Source organism: Balearica regulorum, chromosome 12, assembly GCF_011004875.1.
Source record: "Balearica regulorum gibbericeps isolate bBalReg1 chromosome 12, bBalReg1.pri, whole genome shotgun sequence".
In the NCBI taxonomy this organism is placed as follows: Eukaryota; Metazoa; Chordata; class Aves; order Gruiformes; family Gruidae; genus Balearica; species Balearica regulorum.
In genome coordinates this window covers 16,893,291-16,915,889 of record NC_046195.1, presented here as the reverse complement: position 1 = coordinate 16,915,889, position 22,599 = coordinate 16,893,291, and the positions used below count along the sequence as shown (strand labels likewise).

At 43.5% G+C, this 22,599-nt stretch overlaps 1 long non-coding RNA gene across 4 annotated transcripts; it reads right to left on the bottom strand.

Moving 5' to 3' along the window:
• Nucleotides 1-70: 70 nt before the first annotated feature.
• On the bottom strand, nucleotides 71-22,323 carry LOC142603483 (uncharacterized). Of its 4 annotated transcripts, none has more exons than XR_012837427.1 (4): nucleotides 18,184-18,929; nucleotides 17,670-17,900; nucleotides 5,297-5,412; nucleotides 71-133 (listed from the first exon to the last, which is right to left on the bottom strand). It is a non-coding gene; the product is annotated as an uncharacterized LOC142603483 (long non-coding RNA). The 4 variants fall into 4 exon arrangements; XR_012837428.1 differs by lacking the exons at nucleotides 71-133; nucleotides 18,184-18,929 and adding exons at nucleotides 4,126-4,772; nucleotides 20,556-22,323; XR_012837429.1 differs by lacking the exons at nucleotides 71-133; nucleotides 18,184-18,929 and adding exons at nucleotides 4,126-4,772; nucleotides 19,564-20,503.
• Nucleotides 22,324-22,599: the final 276 nt, after the last annotated feature.

The window sequence follows — 22,599 nt, the reverse complement described above, 5'->3', positions numbered from 1 at the left end:
ACAAACAAACAAACAACAAGGAAATTAACATACTACCACAAGTTATAACCACTCTTACCTAAGAAAAATAAGGGTACGAACAATTCCTTCTGGAAACCAGTCAGGAAATAAAGTATTATTCATGGAATTCTACCTAAAAAAAAAAAGGATGAAAATTTTCAGCATTTTGCTGTAGAAAAGCAGAACAAGTCAGATACTGGAAATGTATTGATCTTTAGGTAATTATTAAGTTAGGAAAAACTTATTATAGTGGTAATGTATCTTTAGAACTCAACTCTAAAAATAAAAGTACGGGTGGCTTTACATACTTGACTGAAGAAAAACACTGGAGATGAAGAGTGACTGACATACAACATGCATGATCTATATTTTTGCATGAATAACCGCAATCTACTCTTCTGTCTGCCATTAATTTTGAATGACTTAAAAGATCAAATGTCTAGCCAATTCAAGATTTTAAGAGTAATTTATCACACAATACCTCTCAGGTCCTTGTACTTTTTTCCACATTAAAATGTTTAGAAGTAGGCTACGCAAAATTAAATAAAAACTCTAGTGATAGCAAAGTAATTTTAAAATGGCTTCTGTCATCAGCTTCTCTGAATTTTGTCATAAGTTACTCGCTCTCCCCAAAAAAGGTATCTCTTTTGCCCTTCAGAATACAGTTTTAAACCCTTCAGCTTCTTTAACCTTTAATCAGATCCCAAACTATGCTCTTTAACACAAGGAACACCATATTTGCACTACCTTGAGCCAACTTTTCTCGCCTTTTGTGAAAAGGCTTAACATTTTATTTTGCAGCAGTTATATTTATCACCACTATTACATACTCTAGGAGAAGTTTGGAATCATTCTGTAAATATGTGGGTAAATTAACATTTTAATATTACATTAAAAGGTATCAAAATATAAATTATAATTCCTATACCTTATATATACAAAAATGCAGAACCATTAAATAAAAAAAACATTAAGAATTAAAAGCAATTTATTTTCAGAGGCACTTAGGTGGTATTTTATTTTCAGAAGCTGAAAGAAACAGTCAAAGCTATTTTTAAAATTATCCTCTAATATATTTTAAAAAAAGAAAAGAAAAAAACCAGTAGACACCCACCTAAAGCTAGAACTTTCTTTTCAGCAAAGTGTCTATGTCAGAACCTGTTCTACACTGCAGAACTGTTGCTGGGGGGTTATAAAACCACCATAATCCAAATCTAAAATAAAGATACTGAACATTTTGTGTAAAGGTGATAGAAGTCCAATGGTTGCTGAAACTTGTATTTATATTTCCAAAAAAGCCAACTTTCATTGTTTAATTACGGATTTGTATTTCCAAAGGAAGTACCGAAAAATGTAGTTTTACCTCCAATTGCTGTATTTAAAACCCGCACAGAGTTTTATAATCCTGTACAAGCGTACACCAGATAAATCCAACAGATACAGCTATACACAATCTCCAGTTAAAACTAAAGTTCTTCATATTTACCTCTTGCTCTACTACACTGACTTTTTATACATTTGGAATTACAATTTTACCCTTGAATTGGCAATTGCTGAATGCGAGCCAATGTAAAACAAACATCAGGCATTCCATTTAAACTTGCATTTTTAGAAAGTCTTGAAATAGGTGTTGTACAACTTCTAAATTATTAACCATCGAAACAATGATAAAAATGCTACGTAAACAAAAATGACTGCAAGCTCCCTGAAAAAATGCATAAACTGAATACTAAAACCAAAACTGACACCAAATAAATGCTTTTTAAAAGCTTTTAATGTCACACACAAACCCATTTGTTACCTTATCATGTAATTCATATTTAAGTAACTACCTTTTCTTCTCGCAGTGTCGTCTAAATCACAACTGTAGTATTTTGCCAACTTTAAACTGTAGACTTAGCATGATCGAGTTTTGGTTTTTTTCAGCTTGTAAGTTTTTGCATCGCCGTTTTAATTGCAAAATCATATTGCACGTAATTCTTAAGAGTTTTCTTTAAAGTTCTGCACCTGAACGGCTGTTTTTCAAGTGAAGTAAATTTCTATCTATTGTTCCAGTAAAGTACTAAGCTGTCTCATCCGCAGCCTCTTTTTTTCTTACTGGTTTAGAAAGAGTTAAAAGCCAACACCCCACAAAAAACCACCAAGTTTTATTTTTAAGAGAAAAGGACATGGCGTCTTTGTTCTTACAAACTACGAAAACATATCCCCATCTGAGCAGCAATGGGCAACAAACGCTCTTTAAACAGCTACGGGCTTGGGGCTAAACATTTAACTGATGATGTCGTACAGTCTTCACCTCTCCCCCCCTCCCTTTACTGCTGCATTGGAGTTATAAGCTGGTTTGCAGATGCCCCCCTTCCATGCTGCACTGGAGGGGAACAGATCTGCAGCCCCCCCTCTTCTCAGTGCTGCATTGGGGAACCCGTCTGCAGCTGCCCCTATCCTCCGTGCTGCATCGGGGGGTCGGGGTGTGCGGAGCCCCCTCGGTGCTGCATGAGCAGGGGGGAGGGGGAGCGCTCTGCAGCCCGGGAGCCGACGAGTGTCACCGGGGCGGTCGCCGAGCTGGGCTCCCTCCGCGGCACCCCTTCTCCCGCCGCTCCCCCCAAAAACTGCGCGGCTCCCCCCTCACCCGAAAGGGGTCACGGAGACGAACGGGGGTCCCCACGGCTCCCCTCAGGGAGCGGCGAAGGGGGGCAGGGAGAGGCAGGCGCCCCCTCCCCCTCCCGGCTCCAAGGACATTTTGTTTTTCCTCCCAAGGACAAAGGACAATGAGAAGCGAGGAGACTCAGGCACTTACCCGACGAAGAGCAGCCCCTCGGCAGGCAACGGGGGCCCTGAGAACGGGGCGCTGCTCCCCTCCTCACCCTGCCCGCGGCGGAGGACGGCCCCGCGCCCGCCCGACGAGGGAGAGGCGCGGGCAGAGCTCCGGAGCCCGGCGCCATTGCCCTCCGCCCGTCGGCAGCCCCGAGCTGCAGCCCGGCTCGCCGCCCTCCGTCGCCCCGGAACCCCCCGAGTGCCGGGCCCGACTTGGCCCCGGAGACCGGCACCAGGGGCGCTCGCCGGGCCTCCCCGCTCCGAGCGGCGGGGAAAGCGCCCGGGAGCCCGGCTGTAGCTGCAGCTGCTTCCCCGGCCATCTTGTGCCGTGTGTGTGAGAGAGTCTCTCCCGTCTCCTCTCAACTCCTTCCTCCCCTCCCCCCCCGCACAACATGGCCGCCCGCTCACTACTCACTGCGGCGAGGAAGGGGCGGGGCCGCGCCCCTGCCCCCTACCTACGGCGCGCGACGCCCCCTCCCCCCCGCCCCGCCCTCGGCTGCGCGCGCGCCGCGCGCCGCTCCTCATTGGCCGCGCCGCGCCCTCCCCGCCAGGCCCGAGCGCGCGCACCGCTGCCATTGGCCGCGCCGCGCCCTCCTTCGACCTCCCCATCCTGGGCCCCGCGCGCACGGCGGCCGCGGCCTCCTATTGGCCGCGCTCCCCGCCGCTTCCCCGCCTCAGCGCCCCGCCGCCGTGTATTGGCGAGCAGCGCCGGCCGCTCCCCATTGGCTCCTGCTCGCCTCCTCGCGCCCCCGCCCCGCCCGCCGCGGGCTCGCGCCCCGTCCGCCCCAGCCTCTCCTCAGGGGGAGGAGGGAGCTCTCTCGGAGCGCCCGCCCCGCCCGCGGCCCCGGGCCCTGCTGCCGCCCCCTCCCCACCCCCACCTGGCCGGGGAGTCCCCAGCTCCACCCCGCCTCATCTCAGCCGTGACCCCGCTTGGTCCGAGCACCGCCTTCTCTTCTAGCCCACACTTCAGACGTCTACTTCATACCTCAGCCTGCCCCAGGCGCCCCTCGCCAGCCTCCACCGATCTACAGTGAGGTTCGACCCCCCCGAACTTGGCTTGTGAGAACCCCTCACCTAACGGCCCAGTTTGCCATCGCGCCCGACGCTGTCATTCCCACAAAAAGTCCCTCTGTTCTCATTAGCCTTCGATAACGCAGCAGCCTGGCCTGGGCCCTAGCACAGCCCACCCACTGGCCAGACCTGGGCACCAGCTCCACCTCACCACAGAAACCGGTGCCACAAATGCTTCTGTGCTCTTGACCCCAGTATAGCCAACTTCCCTGGGCTTACTCTGCATTGTACACCCTCAACCTCCTCCTAAGCCCCACCGGTGGGCAGAGCCAGAGCGACCGCATCACCTGCCTGTCTGCAGCATCAATCTCAGTCCTCATTAGTACGTCTCAGAAACACTACAGACACCCAAATAAAACTAGGTATCATGCTTTTTTTAGCCAACACCATAGAAACTGTCTCGTATGCCAACCTCACCAGGACACTGTCTCCTATTTTGACTACTGCCATGGAAACTGCTTCAGATACCAGCATGATACAGGGGCATCCCCCACATTCTCAGTCACTGTCATAAACACCTGTCCCCAGCCAGTTGGTTATGATGTTCCTCTGCAAGAGGCACACCCAGCAAACCTGACAGAACAGCATAATTAATATTTACATACTTCAGCAGTCACTTTGAATGATACGCGTGCCTTCCTCCTTTTATTTGCACAGCTACTCTATTAAAAGCAGAGAGAAAGGTGTCCTGTTCTTTTTTTCTACTAATAACATGGGTAGTTATGGCAGCAAGTAAACCAACAATGCTTAAAATGATTATGGAAGGTGACAGGAGCTAGTCTGGCACTTGAAATCATGCAGTTGGACTTTAGCAGCGATTTCCTGAGCTGGGTCCCAGAAAAGTCAGAAGTAGCTGGTCAGCTGAAAAGATTCGCTCACTAATATCCCTGAGGAGAAATGATTTTGAGCTGAGAGATTAATTTCATTTAAAAATACAGAGAAAAGCCAACCTCCCTGTATAGGATAGCAGGGGAGGAGCGCAGAAATCTACTGACTTGGTGACAGTGGTGATAAGGCAGTTACAGACTTCAAAGAAGGTGGTGGCCTTCATAAAGGTACCACAGCCTCCAGCCAAGGCAGCAATGGTGGAACAAAACCGCAGACACTGCTACTCACTGAAAGAGGGTAAAAGCCTTCCCGCCCCAAGAAGAAGAATTGAAATTCTAGTCTACAGAGACTGTGGAGAGCAGAGTTGTGCTGCAACTTCATTCCCATTCAGATTCTTGCAAAGGCTGATCCTCTTGCTCTCAGTGGAACTACTCACGCATAACTACGTAAAGGTGTTTGCACGGACAAAACCCAGATGCCATCCTCCTTGGAAAACTACCAACAGTGAAGAAAGGGGAAAGGCAACCAAGGATAAGGCAGGAACTAGATAAAAGTAGGGCGCAGCAAAAGCACTTCTACTTACGTCGGCATTTTCAGACAATACTGCAAGGTATGACTTCACAGCAAGGATCAAGATTAGAAGTTCAGTGTACAACTTCCAGCCTTTCTATTGCTTCTTCCCAGAATACAAGTACATTTCTAGAAAGAGATATGAAGTGTGATCACTTCTAATAACCACATGAAAAGGAGAAAAGAGATCAGGCATTCAAGACATAATTGCCCTTTAAGAGTAGTGTGATTCCAGCCAGAAGAGTTTAAGATTGTAACTGAACAAGACCTAACCTGTATGCGCAAACTGTTACCTGATTTTCTCTAACTATACCAGACTATCTAGTATAATAGACTATTCCTCTTTCAAAAACATTTGTGTTTGTAAATGTACATGAATTTTTTTTTTTTTTTGAAAGTCACTTACTGTATTGCTACTACATGTAACCAAAAAATTACTGGAAGTCTAATATCCTCATTGAATATATTCAGTGCTGGTCTTTTGCTTCCTGGTCACCAAGGCCTAAAGCAGCTCCAAAAAAGCTTACACAAGCATCCATCACCTCTTCTGTTTCTTGGCTTCAAGTGAGCTGTACGCATGTGAACATAAGTATAGTTGCTCTCTCCAGAGCTGTGGCACTCGTCAGACAACTTTGCTGTTTGTGTACCGGTAACAGTCTATCTCTTTGCATTCTTCTTTCCTAATGAAACAGTGCTAGTGTCCTTTTTCCACATTTTTTTCTCCCATGGTCAGCTCTGTATTAACACAAAATTCTCACTCCTACTGCCTCTGCGGTTACTCTATTTTTTTCCTTCTAAATTCAGCATTTCTACACAACTGCAAATTCCTCCATACAGTTTATTTCTTCTCTTTTAGATGACATGCTTTCTTTCTTTGTGTATCATTAGACCAAATACTTCAGCCATGTTTTTTGAAACGCATGTCTGATAATAATGAGACAACCTAATGTTTCCATTACTAATTTGGGAACTATTTTTTGAGACTGCATCTGTGGCTAAAATTCTAGAGAGAGGCACACAACCACACTTTCTGGTACTCACCAAAACTATTTTCTTCTACAACCTTTTTTCCTTCCCCTCAGCTCCCATGAAGATTGTTATTATCCCTTAGGGACAACATGCACAAGCACACTGTAATTCCACAGGGCAGTGTCCCTTCCCTAATTGCCCTCTGTACCAGGGGATACCAAAAGATCAGTGAAGAAGCTTGTTCTTGGTGATACATGAGGTGCAAAAGTAGGATACAGCTCTTCGGAGACAGAAATAGAATGGAAGGGTCAGAGATCTGATACCAATATTTGAGAAAATGGTTAAGTATTATATCTACCTTTTGAAGTGGAAAAGAGGAGTCAAAACAAGATTAAGAGATGTGCAATGTCACTGAACTTTTTTTCAAACAAAACTCTATCAACTTTTCAGGAGAAATCAATAACAATTTTCTAAGCCCTAAGCCAAACATAATCATTTGGATTATTCTGATAGAGAATATGCAAACAGGATATCAAATGCCCTTTGAACACAGCAAGCTGTTTTGTGGTAGGCATTTAACTTCCTCCAAACTGGGTGTTCACAGAAATTGTTGCTTCATCCTGAGTAAAGTATAGTCTTATTTTCTATTTTTGTATATAACCTGTAATATGTTACTAAACCAAACAATCTGCTTTTTTTTTTTCTTCTGTTTCCTTCCTCAGTAATTGACTATTAAAATCACAGTAATTGTACAGGCAGATACAAATTACCTTCTCTCACACTTCTGAAAACCTGGGATTTTGAAGCAGCGTGCACAAAGCCACTGTAAGAGTCCAGCGATGCCGGTGCTGCTGTCATCTGTGGACTTTTCACAGCAGTGACACAGAATAACATCAACAGGCAGAAATGTATATCAAGACAAAGTTCTAAGCATGGAACCAACTTCCCTGTGGGACTGGTGAAGATGATTACGGTGTATCGATCCTAGCGAAAGCTTTTTGCTACTATCACAACACAAGCAGTAACAGCAGTAAGGATAAAACCCCAATTCTAGCAATCAGCTCATGCTACTCATTCTGCTCTGGGTCTGGAACTGGAATTCAAATCCAGACTTTTGTTCTAGCCTGTAACGAATAATTGCAAACACATCTACACACAGGGAGAACTTTTACATATGCCCTTTTTGTTTCTCGGATTTAACACTGAAAACGAAGATTATGTTAATGTGGCAGGTTTGCTAGCACTTTTATGGTGCTCATGTTTAGAATGATGAACCTTGTGAGCAGCAAGAAGAAAGATTTATTACCAGGAATAATTAGAAACAAATTCTTATCAGTGTCATAAACATATGGTAAAGAAAAAAAAAAACCTTTCAGTCTGCTAAGCCAAATTCCAGTGCTTTTTCAGTTTATTCAAAATGAAGCATTTTAACCAAGATTCAGCTCTTTTTATTCCTGTTTTCAAAGAAAAGCAAGTTATCAATAAAAAAAATATAAGGACATAATGAAGTGAGAAATGGAACCAATATCTTTTGTGGGATTTAACTGTCTTTCCTAAGCAAATTTTAAACTTGTTTGTCACAATGCACAATGTACAGAATCATTAGTTTCTGTACACGTGATCTTGTGGCCTGAGCTCAAACTGTAGATCTAAGAGCTCCTGAACAACCCACCCACCTCGCTATTTCAGTTTTGCATGAGTTCCTGTATACAACAAGGCAAATAAAAGACCAGTAACTGTTGTCTAGTGAGAGGATTAATTACTATGCTTTATATTAGCTTGACTTAGGAATATACATGTATTTTTCTTGAGAAACCAAGTCCACTTTTCTTCAGGAGGTCTGAAACTTGAAGTTCTTTGTTATTATTACAGATCAATGTTCAAATTATCCCTTGTTGCCCTCTGAACTGTAAGAAATACAAACCGTCTCAGTCAAAGTACTTATACTGTATTTGGTCAACATTTAACATCCAGCACTTGCCTTAAACGGCAGTCTGACAGGTGTAAGAAAAGTGGGAAAGATACAGTAGCCCTTACTTTCATGAAATCTTATGAGCTTTTTAAACTCCAGACTGTTCGGAACTTAAAGAATTTGGGTGATTTCTTAATAATATGCTTAATTGCTTCTTAAAGTAAGCGACTGGAGCTTGGAACAACAAATCTATTTCTTTACTAATTTTTTTAACCCCTGCTACTTGTATGAAATGACCTGGTTTTTGAAGTTCAGCTTTTGGTAACAAACTATTCTGCTTGGTTTGACTAACTTTTATAAGAGGTCGAGGACATGGTAGAAAAAATACTGATTGACCGTTTTGCCTGTACCTATTTGGACACTAGAATTTCTGTAAGTGCTAACAAGGTATTACATGTCTCCTTACATGAAAAAGAATGATGCAACTTTGCTTATGACTGAAGCCACCTCTGAAAGCAAATAAAAAACTAACATGCACCTTGCCAGGAACCTTAATACCTATAGCTACAGCATGCAAAGGCAGGTTCTGTGACTTGACTTACACACTTTAATTTCTCTGTACTGATGAAGTTTGCTGCTTGGACACTTGCAGGACCGGAAACATGCAAGGATTAGATATATTGGCAAGGTTTTAAATCTGTTTAAAAGGTAGAAGCTGCAAACAGTGTTCTTTATCTTACCATTCTGCTATAAATATGGTCTGCAGAGTCACAGGAGCGTTCTGCTGAGCTGGGAGATGGTCATCGTTTTATCAAGAGGCTGTAAAAACAACGCATTGGCAAGATAAAGAGAGCCATACCCAATCTTATGTTTCAAAATAAAGATATTGCTCTCTCATTTTCCAATATGTCTCACAATTGGTACGAAAAGAGTCAGAAGAGAATGTTTTGTAACTTTTAAGCAAAATCTTCCAGATATTTGGATTTTAAATGTAGCTGGGGAAAAAGAAAACATTTTTAGAAGATCTAGAAAATGAAATTAATAATATTTTTTATTTAAACTCAGGTAATTTGAAATTCTAGCCTGATTACTTCCTTGTGCAGATATAAAGCTCATTTTCCAAAGCATTCATGTCTATCTTTGAAATTTATTTGCTGCAAAAGTGAGCCAGTAAAGCTTGACTGCTTAGCACAAATACATGTTTACACAACAAAATCAAGGACCAAAAAAAACCCCTACTATAAGTTCTAATTTTTCTTTTTTACTAACTCCCCATTTGAGTTCTAGTGAAGAGTTTGCAAAGTTTAGATTATAACAACAAATATACTTTTATTGGTAAATCTCCTTGGAGGTTTGGAGGCACAGGAGCCTCACACTAGCCTTGCAAACGTGATGAATTTCACTCAAATCGAACAAGATGAATTACAGCTACTCCAGAATGAAAAGAAAAACAACCCAGGCCTCCAAAAACACAAGTATAGAACCGGGATTTTTATTTCAAGCAAGTTTCAAGCCTGTTTCCATAACGATCTTCATTCTTGTCTCTTGTGTTCAGGTAGCACTGTAGGGCATTTTATTGATTGCTATATAATAGTTGACAAAATGATGCATTATTCAGCAAATTGCCACATGCAGTGAAAAGAAACTGCCTTTTTTCTGAAATCTTATAAGCACATACTTTTTTTATTTTATAGACAGTCTGGCAAAGCACTGAATCACCCTGTCATACTGTACCATGTATGTAGCAGAGCAAACCCCTTATATTTGTAGCTCAAAACAAACTTCTTCATATTTGTCAGCACTTGTTAGATGTGGAGTCCAATAAATTTTTGATGTAGTGATACAGTATCAGGGACACACTTGGATGAGAATGTCACCGGAACAGAAATAGCTTCTGTGTCAGACTGGTGTTTCCCATGAGCTTTTGTATTTTCTTCCAACAGTCTATTTGCTATAAACTGGCTCCTGCCAGAGCTTCATCCAGCGAGGAGCGCTCATCAGCGTAGGGACTAGAGCAGTTTTGTGCGTGTCAGATGGCCTCCATCTAAACTCGAGAATTAGCAGCTTTAACTGTTGCAGGCAAAGATTTGCATGGTGAAACAAACACTCTCTCGTTCTGACCAAGACATTAATGGTGATAATCTTGTCCTAGCTTGAAATCACTCACAGTCCCCCTTTTTTTTTTTTTTTAATATTTAGTCAAAGATTAGTATTAGAAGGTGAGCTGGTAAGAAAACACAAGCAGCCCAAGAAAACGCTGTTGGTACAGTCCTGTCGCCAAATGAGGTCAATGGCTTTTTGTACAATTAAAGCAGCAAAGGGAACACAAGACATCTTGGGACAGCACTTGATTACTGTCTGAAAAATCTGACTGCAACTTTCACTGGAATTTCACCCAGCAGAAGACCTGAGCAAGATTCTATGTGCCCAAGAGATGACTTATTTGCTTCAAGATTGAATAGTGGATTTAACAAGAAGTTGTTACCTCTCTCTACGAATATGTCTTGTTTTAAGGTCTGGAAACATTTAGATTAATAACAAAAGTTGGGACTTTGATCTCTTCTTGTTACTCCAAATGTACGGGTCTTAAGTTATGTGCCTGTGCCTTTAATTCAATGCTGCGTAATTACATTTAGGTCAGTGGAATCACTCCAGGTTTTTCTTGGTGTGTCTAAACGGAATGTTGTCCTAAGGATTTGGAAGCATATGAAGTGAATTTAGGAATGAACATGTATGTCAGTACTTGGAAAATGTAACTGCCATGGACTAACCCAGTCTATAGAAGGGAAAGAGAACATAAAGCAGAGGTCTCTGAATTCCAAGAATAAGAGGAAGCATGCATATGGAGATATAATTGCATCATTATTCTTTGTATTTTCCTCAATGCTTCTTTTTCTTGCCTATTTTTATTAATAATGGCAAAAGGAATAATATAAATTAAATTCTGCTAGGTACTTCACCTCTCATTCATCTCCAATATGCCTTTAAAACCTTTCCATAAAACAGATTATCAAGAGACCAAATGTTAGACTTAAGTAGAAGCAAATAGGTCAAAATATAATGCATTTAATTGGGAAAAATATCTAAAATTTTCTTATAACAAGCCACACATGTTACTGGCATTAAACAGCACTTTTGAACAGTCTGACCTAGTGTATAAGATAAAGGAGACCATAAAACACTTTAGAGGAAAAAAAAATGTATGGGGAACATGAGTTTGTACGTGTAGGAGATAAAGTCAAATGCTTGAATAATTCAGAATCATAACATGGACAAAAACGAAACACTGGGACTTTAATAACTGGCACCTTTTTCTTAAACTCCAATTATTAAGATATTGTGCTCCTGGCTAGCATATCAGCACCTGATAATGAATATTCAGGGATAGTACTTTTGCTGCATGAACAAAAACTATTCTGTTCAAAAGATCAGTAAAGGATTATCTTTATATATATATACACACACACGTGCGCGCACACACACAAAAGATAATGGAAATTGGAACCAAATATGAAGTTGAAAAACAATTATTTAAATGCAGAAAGTCTACTCAAGTGATGTTAATAAATGGAATTAAGCACAGGAAAAAATATAACCTAATTAAGAGGTTCAGAAAGACATATTAGTATATGCTAGAAAAGTAATTTTTAGATATGAAAATTATTTTATGCTTTTTATTATCATTATAATGCACAGACTTACACGAAGAAATCAAAGATGTGCACGAAATTCATACTAGAGCTCTGTACTACATGTATTGCTGGTCATCGGTGCACACTGCATTCAAGTTACATTTGACCTGACGATTTGATGTAACCCTAGCAGAGAATAAAAGGGCAATCAAGAAATTAGTGATCTTGAGGTAGCAAAAAGGCTTCTTTACGTTACTTTTCTGTAAAGAAGGAATCGCTGTCGCAGAGAAACCTTCGCAGGTGACACGCTTTAAAAGGAAAAGCTCTGTTAGACCCAGAGCAAGGAGATCAAAGACCTCACAGAATTAAACTGCAGTTAACATGGCAGAATCAGACTTACTCTTGGTTTTAAATATGACTAATACTTTTTGCAATCCTAGTTTGGATTTGAATATCATGATTAGAAGTTATCAAGTCTTTTGTGAGCAGCCAAAATAACGAGGCCTGCTTTTCCGACAGGTGACAGCCCGCGTACCCAACTAGCACTGCACTGCTGCAGCATCCCCACTCCCGCGCCATATTTGGGCAGAGGCTGCGATATTTCTGAGCTATACATTACTGACCAGTCATCTGGAACATAGATGCCAATTGCTTGGTCAGCAAGGAAAGCAAAAAAGATAGCCTTTGCACTCATTTTGTAGTTCATTCTTTAGCAGAAGCACTAATTCATCTCTATAACCTGCAGCCTCCCCTAAAGCTCAGAAACTCTAGAACTGAGATTTGTTGAAACTGAAGATCAGCTCAAAAGCTCAAGGCCTCTCACAGCACGATTTCATAAGCCCTGCCTCCTTAAGAAGCCAGGATAAAAATACAGCTACATGAAAAATAAATGAGCAGCTTTCCTGACTCTGAAACCAGAAAATAATGACACAAAACCAAAATCAAATGCAACAGTATCTCTTGTATTCCCAAATGCCAGCATTAACGCTCCCTCTCCCAGCTCCCAGAGACTTGTTAAACAAATGAGTCTTGTAATGTATTTTGCAAATGAAAGATCCCAGAGTGGAGAAAATAAACTCCAACACTGAAGACCCTTAACAAAAACGCTGTTGCTTGCTCTAAGAGTTTTGCACTGAAGGGGATTCAGTCTGACCTTGCTCCTGCCACAATCAGTTTTTTCTCTTTTGATCACATGAACGGTTCTGCAGCACTAGCAGCAGTCTCAGATTTTAGATCCAAACTAATGTCTCAACACCTGCAACACCTCAACACCTGCAAGTCAAGTCAGCCTGTGGAAGTCAAAAAGAGCCAGTATCGTGTGTGCGCAGACCAGTTGGACATCTTTTTATACTAGAACCAATACTGTATTAAAACATATCTGATCTACTGCACTTTCCCTGTCCACCTCAGCTCTGTCCCCATGATGCTGGGTGCACAGACACGCTAGCGTCCTGGTTATCCTTGCTACGGGCTCGGCGGCATTTTTGGAACCACGTTACACTTCTAAAATTATTGATGTCTCCTGGAGAGAGACCTGATTTTGGTTGTACACTGTGATCCCCCCCAGGATAACTTTTCCCCTTTTTCCTTGTTTTTTTTTACTCATTGTTATTACTTTCATATCTTAAGTTTAACAATAAAAGCTTTTGGACTGAAAGGGGGTGGAGTGAATAAGCCTCTTGATTAAAACCAAGGAGAAAACCTTAAAATACAGATTCCCATGAACACAACATGTCTCCTCCTGCTGCATTAATGCCGCTTCATGAAATGGCGACTGCCTCTGTAGACAGCTGCCTAAAAACGCAGGCGTCCCTGCAGGAAACCAGAAATGCAACCTCTTTTTTTTTTTTTAAGCTTTCAGTTTTCTCTCTTTACATTCAGTCCCTCGGGGAGCCCTCAGAGCCCTCTGTGAAGCCATAACCTGACAAACTGAGAAGCGAGGGGGGTGCATAGACAGCTCTCCTTGTGCATGGACCAGCCTTTCCTATCTGCCTTCAGCTTTTGGAAAACACCCGGGACCCTTCCCCATGCTGGCATGGGGCGAGTGGGTGCGTGCAGCCTGGGCTGGTACACGGGGCTCTGGACTCCAGCGCCCTGTACAGTGCAAATAAATCTGCTGATTCAGCCAGTATCACCGAGATCTTGTGTTTCCAGAATTTTCTCCCTCCGCTTCCCAAATATAAAGGGACTTTTGTGCTAAATACTGAGCTGGAGCACTGATGGGCTCCGTATAGGGCGCCATGTGGTATTTGGTTTCTCGCTACAGTACATGTTTTTATAATGATGGGGGAAGGGAAGGAAGGGAGCTGCTCTTACCAGCATGCCAATAATCTGTTGCAAAGGACTGGAGCGCTGAGAGCCAATTAGTCCTGAACTTAACCATTTAACTGCTGAAAAAACTCAAGTCTCAGGCACAGACTCTGTGAGATTAGAGACAGAAAATACTGCATGTGTACCCAGGGCATCGAGCTCAGTGCAGATTTATACACAGATGCATTTTTCTACACTTCAGTATAGATTTTTGATAAACAAGCTGACCATCAAAACTCTCAGGTCACAACATGAAAAGGTGGGATAGCTGTACCCAGAACTCCTACACAGCACAATAATAAAAGCTGGATTTGTTTCAGGATCCATGCCAGCCTGTGGTGGAACCATGAAAGCCACCCACAGGAGCTGCATTGCTGATAGAGATTTCAGGTGGGTACAAGTCCCTGCCATGGGAAGGGCAAACTCATGCAGCCCACCATGGGGTGGAAAGGGTCGGGGTGCTGCCCTGGCAGGGGAAACCTGGCTGCATCATCACAGCCTCTCTCAGCAGCGCTGCTGTGGACCCAAAAAACACTAAGTGGGGCAAGCCCTAGGAAAGCAAGCCCTAGGAAAGAGATGGCATAACCTGTCTCCCTCTAAATGTGTATGTCTCCATCATCCCTGGGCTGTGCCCAGACACAAAGACATACTTTGGACCTCCCTGCACCAGCCTTGTTTTTCTAACCCCTTAACTGCATTAGAACAAGACCTAAAAAATAGTTCTCTTTATATTCTGCAGTTTAATTTGTCATAAACTTTTAATGCCCAAGGCAGACTAGTTCATGGCTTGTTGTGCGCTGCCGAACAAGCCAGGGAAGAAGATGCATGGGGAATTCCCAGCCTTGGTCTTTTTCTCCAGGGGCAAGTCTGAACACAGTCAGAGAGTACAAGACAAATTAGTCCTAACGCAGAGCAACAGTAACATGCTCCCACTTGACCCGGCAGGTGGGTATACCTATTTTTGTGGGGTTTTTTATTCCATGACGTACCAGATAATATTGGATTGGACTCTCAGAGATGCCAGTAAGACCAGCAGGGTTTGCACAGCACGATGAAGTACCCTGGTACACCAAAAGCAGACTCTCCACCCCAGCTCATCAGGCTTAGCAAGAAGTAGGGTTTACTTGCTTGGGAGAGGCTGTACTAGTGCTGCAGGGCTGCTTCCAGTCCAAGCAAGCGCTGCAGTGTACACAAAAGGCACACTCCTACACCACTCGCCTCTCTGATGGATGAAGTTAAACCTCTCTCCTTGCCATGGAGAAGGTCCAGTGCACATGGAAGGTGCCTGCTGCTGCCCTTGAAGGGCTAAAGCAAGCCTGGCACACCTCACTTTTAAGTTCCAGGAAGACTCCAGCTACATTAAAGTATAACTTCACATTCAAATTAAAAACACCGTAGAGTGAGGAAAACGTATTGCTAAGAAAACGGCAGATTATTTAGGCATGTGAGCTGTCAGAGCTCTGGCAACACAAGAGCTCTCTTGTTCCTGTTGCCTCCCACAGCTGCATTCACTAAATATATCCTGGGCAGAGAACTGCATTTCTCCACCCCTTCCTCAGCCCAATCAGGTTCGCACAAACACCACCAGGCTCCCTTGGGACATGCAGTCAGGCAGCAGCGATGCCCTACTTACAGGCATCATGAAGGACAGAAAAGACTCATATGTCTACAACAGGGTGAAATTGTTACATTCACCGGGTTATTTTGAGAGGGAGTGCACGCAGCTGATCGATAGTTAACTGTTAAAAACAGGAGGGTTTGTTCTCTATAAGGATACACCTTATTTGTATGTCAGAATCAGTTACTGGAAGTTATTCTCTTCGGATGATTTTCAATAGCTTGTGGAATAAAAGCACTGGTGAACTCAAATTCAAGCAGAAAAAGAACGGTTACCTCTAAATCTGCCAGGAACTGATTTTTTTTTTTTTTTTTATAGAGGTGAGCAGTGGTCTTCAGTGCCTTGGGGACCAGCTGGCAAGCAGAGAGCAATCCAAGTTTTACCTTCCATCAAGTCAAGGCTGTTGACTGTGCCATATTGTCTGATCATATATCTGCCTCTGGAGGACACCCCCCCACACCCCCCCATGACTAAATTACCATAGGGCCAAGGTGCTTTCCCCCATCACCTCCATTCTGCTCTCCGCATTCCTCCCACCCTCACCTTACATCTTTTACTTGCAAGGACATAGATTCTTTGGCCTGGCACAAAGGAGCCTTGGTCCCAACTGCAATCTTGAAACGCTGCTGCCATCACAGCAACAAAGAAAAGGAAGAGCTTCCCCTTCTGATATAGTTAATTCTATAGTGCATCAAATTCTGGCAGAAAAAGAGTCATCTTGGTGGCCGCCCTTGCTTTCAAGCTGTGAGCCAGCAGGGATTTTGACCCTCCTGGTCCTTACTCCTTCCTTTTCTCACAGTTCCCTATTTCTTCAACATCTCCAGCTCCTCTAGCAGCAAAGCAAATTTGACAGAATCTGGTCAATTTTTCAAGCTTTCTCATTTTAAGAAGTCAGTGGGAACAGACTGTATTTTGCAATTGAACCTCACAGGAGGGAGAATTAAATATCTCATGCATGACCTTAATCCGTAGGATGTTGTAGATAGTTTTCCTTGCAATCTCAATGCTCAGGGCTTATCATGTATTCAAATCATATCTGTAGCCCTAGAACATTTTGCAACAAAAGGAACCCAAATTCATTTTGATATAATTATGCAGTCACAGGAGTCACATGCTTGCTGTGGAATAAATATAAATACTGAGCTTTTGGGAATAACTGGCAGACTTAAATAAAAATGTAAAAAAACCCCAAGAATGAGAGTTATCTATTATATACAGAAAAAAAGATCAGTCTTAGATGTCAAATTGCAGTAAAGGAAAATGGCACAATGTACGTATGAAGAGTCTTTTAATATCTCCTTTTTTCAATCTGAAAAAAATAAAAGAAAGCACCTAAACTCATATTTAAGCATCCATATAAAGTAAGTACCTTATTTTCAAAAGTAGTAATATCATTTGAGGTATTTAAAAACTTTGAAATCAGACAATTCATTCCCAAAATGGCCACGGGTCCCTAAGCTTAATCAAATAGTTGAAAGCTAGAAAAGTTAGGAAATTGTGCTGCTTTTTGTGTCTTTCCTACATATTCTCTCCTTTCTCTGCTTTTCTTGCCTTCTTGAAACAAATTGTCCTCAAAGACTGTTCTAATTTTGTATTTGGAAATTGTCACTATTTTAATTAGCGACATTGCTGGAGAACTACACCCTGCTGCACCGGTTGTACTGAAAACGAGCCTTGTTCACTGGGGACAGAAGTGGTTTTGCCTGCTCTGATCTCATAAGGTCTGCTGGATCCTATGGATTTCTGAGTGCACGTAGAAAGATGTATTCTCGTCTAGGTGCTTTTAAGAAGGAAATACAAAACGTGAAACCAGATGTTAAGACTGAGCCACAGAGAAGCCACGGGAGCGTGAGTTACCTTCAACAATACTGCAGTTCTAAAAGCAAACAAAGGCTTAAGAGACCAGGGTGGAAGGTTTCATTCCTCAAACAAGGCAGTGACTCACCCACATTCCCAACTGCTCACACAAGGGAGGCAAACCCTCCTCCTGGCAGACCGGATCCTCCGTGTTTTACTGTGTGGAGTAAATCCCAAGCAAAGGCAAGCCATGGTGGTGGCACATTGCAGCAGACACGGCACGGGGCCAAATCTGTTTCAGAAGGGGACCCTCCTTTGCAAGCCTCTGTATTAGCTTGCCTTGAAAAAATTAAGAGTTCAGAAGTTCTGCTTTGCGCATCTGAAAACACAATATAAAGAAAAAGGGCTACTGCTAACAATTGCTTTTCAAGAGCCAAGCTAATCTTTTCTTAGATACTAAGGTTTTCTAAAATTGCTAAGAGGCAGTAGCTGACTTTAAAAAAAAAAACCAAACCAAACCAAAACCAATTAAAGGACAGATAAGACAAGTCCAAAGTTTAACTGAACAGAGAGCCAAGCAGCGCGTAAGGTGGGTAAGGTGCTGTTTCTAACCATCTAATTATCCATATGGGAAAATTTGACCTAGGGTTAAGGAAACTCACCATCCTAAACATCTGCTCAGTCATTCCCAACATAACAAGGCAGACTTCACTGATGAAGGACAAGCATATTCCAGGTGACAGACAGCATGCACCCAAGCTGCTAAACATGCCCAGCTCCACCCTTCCTGCGTGGCTTTCCGGGAGGTGAGGAGTGAGGTCCAGGTCCCCCATGGCAGGGACATCAGCTGAGCTCCTGGGTGGCAGCAACAGAGCCAGCAGCAACAGGGAAGAGGAGGAGGAAGAAAGTCTGGATGCAAGGAAACAGGACCAAAAAAGAAAAGGAGCACAGAAAGCAGAGAACATTGCTAATTTTCAAGAGAAAATCCAGGAAGCAACATCTTTAACTATAAACCTCAGAGAGGTTGTGGTTAGGAGACAGACATTGCGGGGCTACAGGGAGAGCTATACCTCTGCCCGGGGGGAGATGCCTGAAAGCCACCATTCATCTTGAGCCCCCAGGAGCGGGGCTGGGTAGGTGGTCCCCTCTGTAGCTGTGCCAGGGCTCTGCTGGGTGAAGTTCGTTCATCTGAGCGAGAAGAATGCCAGATTATGAGCATAAAATTCCCCTCTGGCTTCATACTCTGTGAAGCAAAATTAAGGCTGACACTCAATGTGTTCCACTGTATACTTAGTTTTTCAATTCTCAGGTTTCCAGGGGTAGCCAGACACCCCAAAATCACACATTCACCCATTCCTCCTGGAGGCCAGCTCCCCAGAGTGCCTGGAGCTGCTGCAGAAGGCAAATGGCAGCATTACCTAACAGGGAGGACTTGTTTGCTTAACAGTTTTCAGCGTAGGTCTGGCTGCTGGTGGAGGGAGAGTCCTTGACAGCACAGGCTGCTAGCAGAGGAACACAAAGCTGTGTTATTAATGGAAGTATCAAGCCTCACACAAATAAAATAAGCTATCCTGGAGCTGAAGCCATGACCAAGACATCATGAAGATGCCTGTTGCACTAACACTGCTGCTGTACTCGAAGCCTAGCTCCAGCAAGCAGGGACAGCGTGCAAACCCAATCCTCCATGCTGCTGCAATTTTGCTGGTGGCATTTGAAATATTTCAGGCATTTCAGACAACCCTCTGTGGACTGAGCAGAGACTCGCCCATCGGGACTCCAGAGCTTACAGTAAAAACCAATAATATCTGTTTATCAAGTTGGAGAACAACAACTATCTGTCTAGTTTATAGGATGGAAACAACAAAAGCAGGGGGAGATTTTGCAGATATTATTTCTCCCTGATTCAACACACTGCCTTGATTAAGTGACTGTTATGATCAATGCAACAGCAAACAAACAACGCAAGCTCATTATAAGACATTTCCTTGTGCAAAGGCAGATCAACCATCACAGGAGATGGACCCCAAGCATATTATTATTACCGAGTATTTTGGCTGGCTCATGCTATTTGGAAACCCCAGTTCTGCCAGGCTGCTTGAGAAAGGCAGCATTTGTCCCCTGCCTTCAGCATGAAAACACAACTCAAATCCCTTCTCGGGAACAAAGGTGCTTCCCAGGAGCCTGGCGTGCTGCCGGCATGCTGAGCGCGTAGCCAAGCAACGGCAGCCATATCGGGGCTTGCGCCTCACCCGTGATGCTCCAGCCTCCACAAACAATTCTTGCCACGTAGACAAGACCGTGCAGGGTAATGGAAAATTACTGCAGGCTTTTTCTTAAAGGGCGAGAATCTCCGTTGGTGGAGAAGGTTGGTCTGCATCCCGCTTCCCGGCTCACCCCAGGGTATTTTTTTTTTTTGTTTCCTGAGAGAAAGGCTGCAGTGCGTCACTAGCACGCTGGGGCGTTAATAAAGGCAGATATCATTTGCAAGATATTTCAACTGACTGCAGTGATAAAAAAAAAAAAAAAAGAAAGTAAAGCAGAGAGCTAAGCAGCAGGGGGTGGTGGTGGGGGAAGAGCTGAGCAGCCAGAGGCAGGAGGTGAACAAGCCAGCAGCTGCCTTTCTAAAACTGCTTTCGACACAGCCTCAAACATGGCGACCTTAACGCAGCACAGTTAATATTAGCTGAGAGCTGATGCCAAAATAATCCTCTTGTGCTTGGCAGGCACAATGTTTTAACAACTGCCTGGCAAGTTTCTGCCTGCAAGGCTGCAGGAAGAAAAAAATGCCTTTAAAGAAAGAGCAAACTTTGCCAGTTGTTAGACTATTATCAGGGCAGCAGCAATTTTTAAAAATTATGGTTGTGTTTACCTCCAGTTTCTAGTGTAAAAGAGAACTCATTTCTTAAGATAGCATTGTGCCTACCTGGCTTAAAATACCAAGCTAAAGAGCCACACAAATAGCTACAGTAGCACAAACAGCCCATTCCAGCTACTGCACTTTTACCACATGAAAATAAGAGATTTGCAGACTTACCCGCTGGGCAGGGCAGCATCAGCCTGGCAGGCACACAGGTACAAGAGCTGCCCAGCAAGAGGGTCACAGCACTGCTGCACAAACAGTGATCTTTACAGGGTTCAAAATTATCTCCTGTACCCATTACAGGTTTCATTTCATCTCCATAAGGAGCAGACTACAATCCCTTGTTCCTCAGGCACCTATGAGGAATCAACCGTGTCTAACCTGCAGGGAAACAAGAGGAGCAAACTTGTTCTGCTACTATAACCTCTTTTTGCTCCCTGCATGCAGCTGTGGCTCATGATAGCCCTGCTTTGGTTCAAAGGTGCAGCTGAGCTTTCCATCCTCTCTAGAGCTGCCTGCAATTTAAGGTGCTGCTTGCCAGACTGGTTCTAGGTCACCTAGGAATGTAATTAGAAGCAGTGACTTCTCAACAAAGACACACAGTACTTGTTGTTGCTGCCTCCTTCTTACCTAAGGATTCGTTTAACGTGGCTTGGAAAGAGTAACTTGAAACAGCTTTTGGCAGATAAGTGAACTCAAGTAAAATGCAAAGATCTGGTTTCCAAGAAGCCTTTTACAAGCTGTACAGAGAAATTAAATTAAACCCTTCAACAGCACACAAAGGTTCCTACAGAGACTCCCTGGAAGGACTGCCAGTGTGTGTTCTGGGTGAAAGCTAATCTCGGTCTGAGTCTGGAGTTACATGAAGACATCTGATGGTGGAGAGGACCGGTGGCCGTGTGTGTACCTGCCCATGTGGCTGCCTCTGCTCAGCTGGAGGGAATTGCTGGAATTTTCTACTGCATTTCCAAGGCTGTGGTCTGAGACAAAGCAAGCAAAAGGGTTTCAGCTTGGTAAACATTCACAAGGGAGTGAATGCAAAGATGCCCCAGCTTTGTTAGCTTTCTAGCTTTAGTAATGCAACCTGGGTTTCCACACAGTGGATGCTGTTGTCACAGGGGAATGGGTAAACACAGCCACTGGCCGCCACTAAATAAATACATTTTCCGAAGCAAGGCAGTACGCTGCAGTCAGGGATGTGCTGCACCGTGCCGGGACTTCACTGAGCACGGCTGCGTCAGGGCTTTTCACCTTAACGTGTTTTGAGTTTAAAACATCTGTTCAGAGCCTGCTTTTCAAGTAACCCCTATGCTTTTCCAAACTGTAGAAGTCCACTTGGAATATGTATTTTGAATTAATTTTCCCAGCTCTTGTGGTGCCTCCCTTGCTCTCCCATCTCCTGAGCATCCCTTGTGTTTCCTGTGCTCTGGGTCCTGCTGGCTAGGTTGTCATTGCTAAGAGAAACTTTCATTATGTAAAACGAACAATTTCTTGTTCTCCCTTAAATTTCCCTTTAGATTTTGTGGTTTGAACAAGTGTTTCTGCATCAGAACTTCCTGATTTTTGCACAGTTGTCCCCGCCGCAAACAACAACTGAGTTCAGCTCTGCTCAAAACTCAGCTTTGGACTTGGTTTTGTGAAAAATCAAGATAAATGGTGGTGTCCCCAGCTGAAGCGCTTTCACATGGTGTTAAATAGCAACTTCTTTTCCATAGTACCACCTCTCCTGGGTGTGTGTGCCCTGTGCCAAGCAGAGCGGTTGCTGCCTACACCTGCAGTGGGTTTGCTCTGCCAACTGTTTGCTCTGTGGTTTGTGGCACAACGTGCATTTCAACAGGAGAAAAGAGAAAGGCAGCTCCTCCAAGAACATAATCAGAAACTCCTTGAAGACCACAACATGGCGGCTTAAAGCACCCAGCCTTTGTTCCTCCTTCCCAGGAACAGATTTCCACTCCATATCAGCAAAAGGGATCACAGTCATGAAAAACATGTGAGGAAGCCCAGAACGGGGCTGCAGCAGCCCAGCACAGTCCTGGAGGGCTGAGGTGTGCGGCTGGAAGGACACTTGGTGACCAGCAGCATTCTGAAGGGCACTGCATAGATAAACATCTCTAGTCTTGCACCCTACTTCGCCTCCACCCTCAGCAAGGCCAGGGCTATTCCGGCTTAGCTAGTTTTTCTTCTCTCCTTCAGGTAACTCCCATATCAGGCAAAGAGT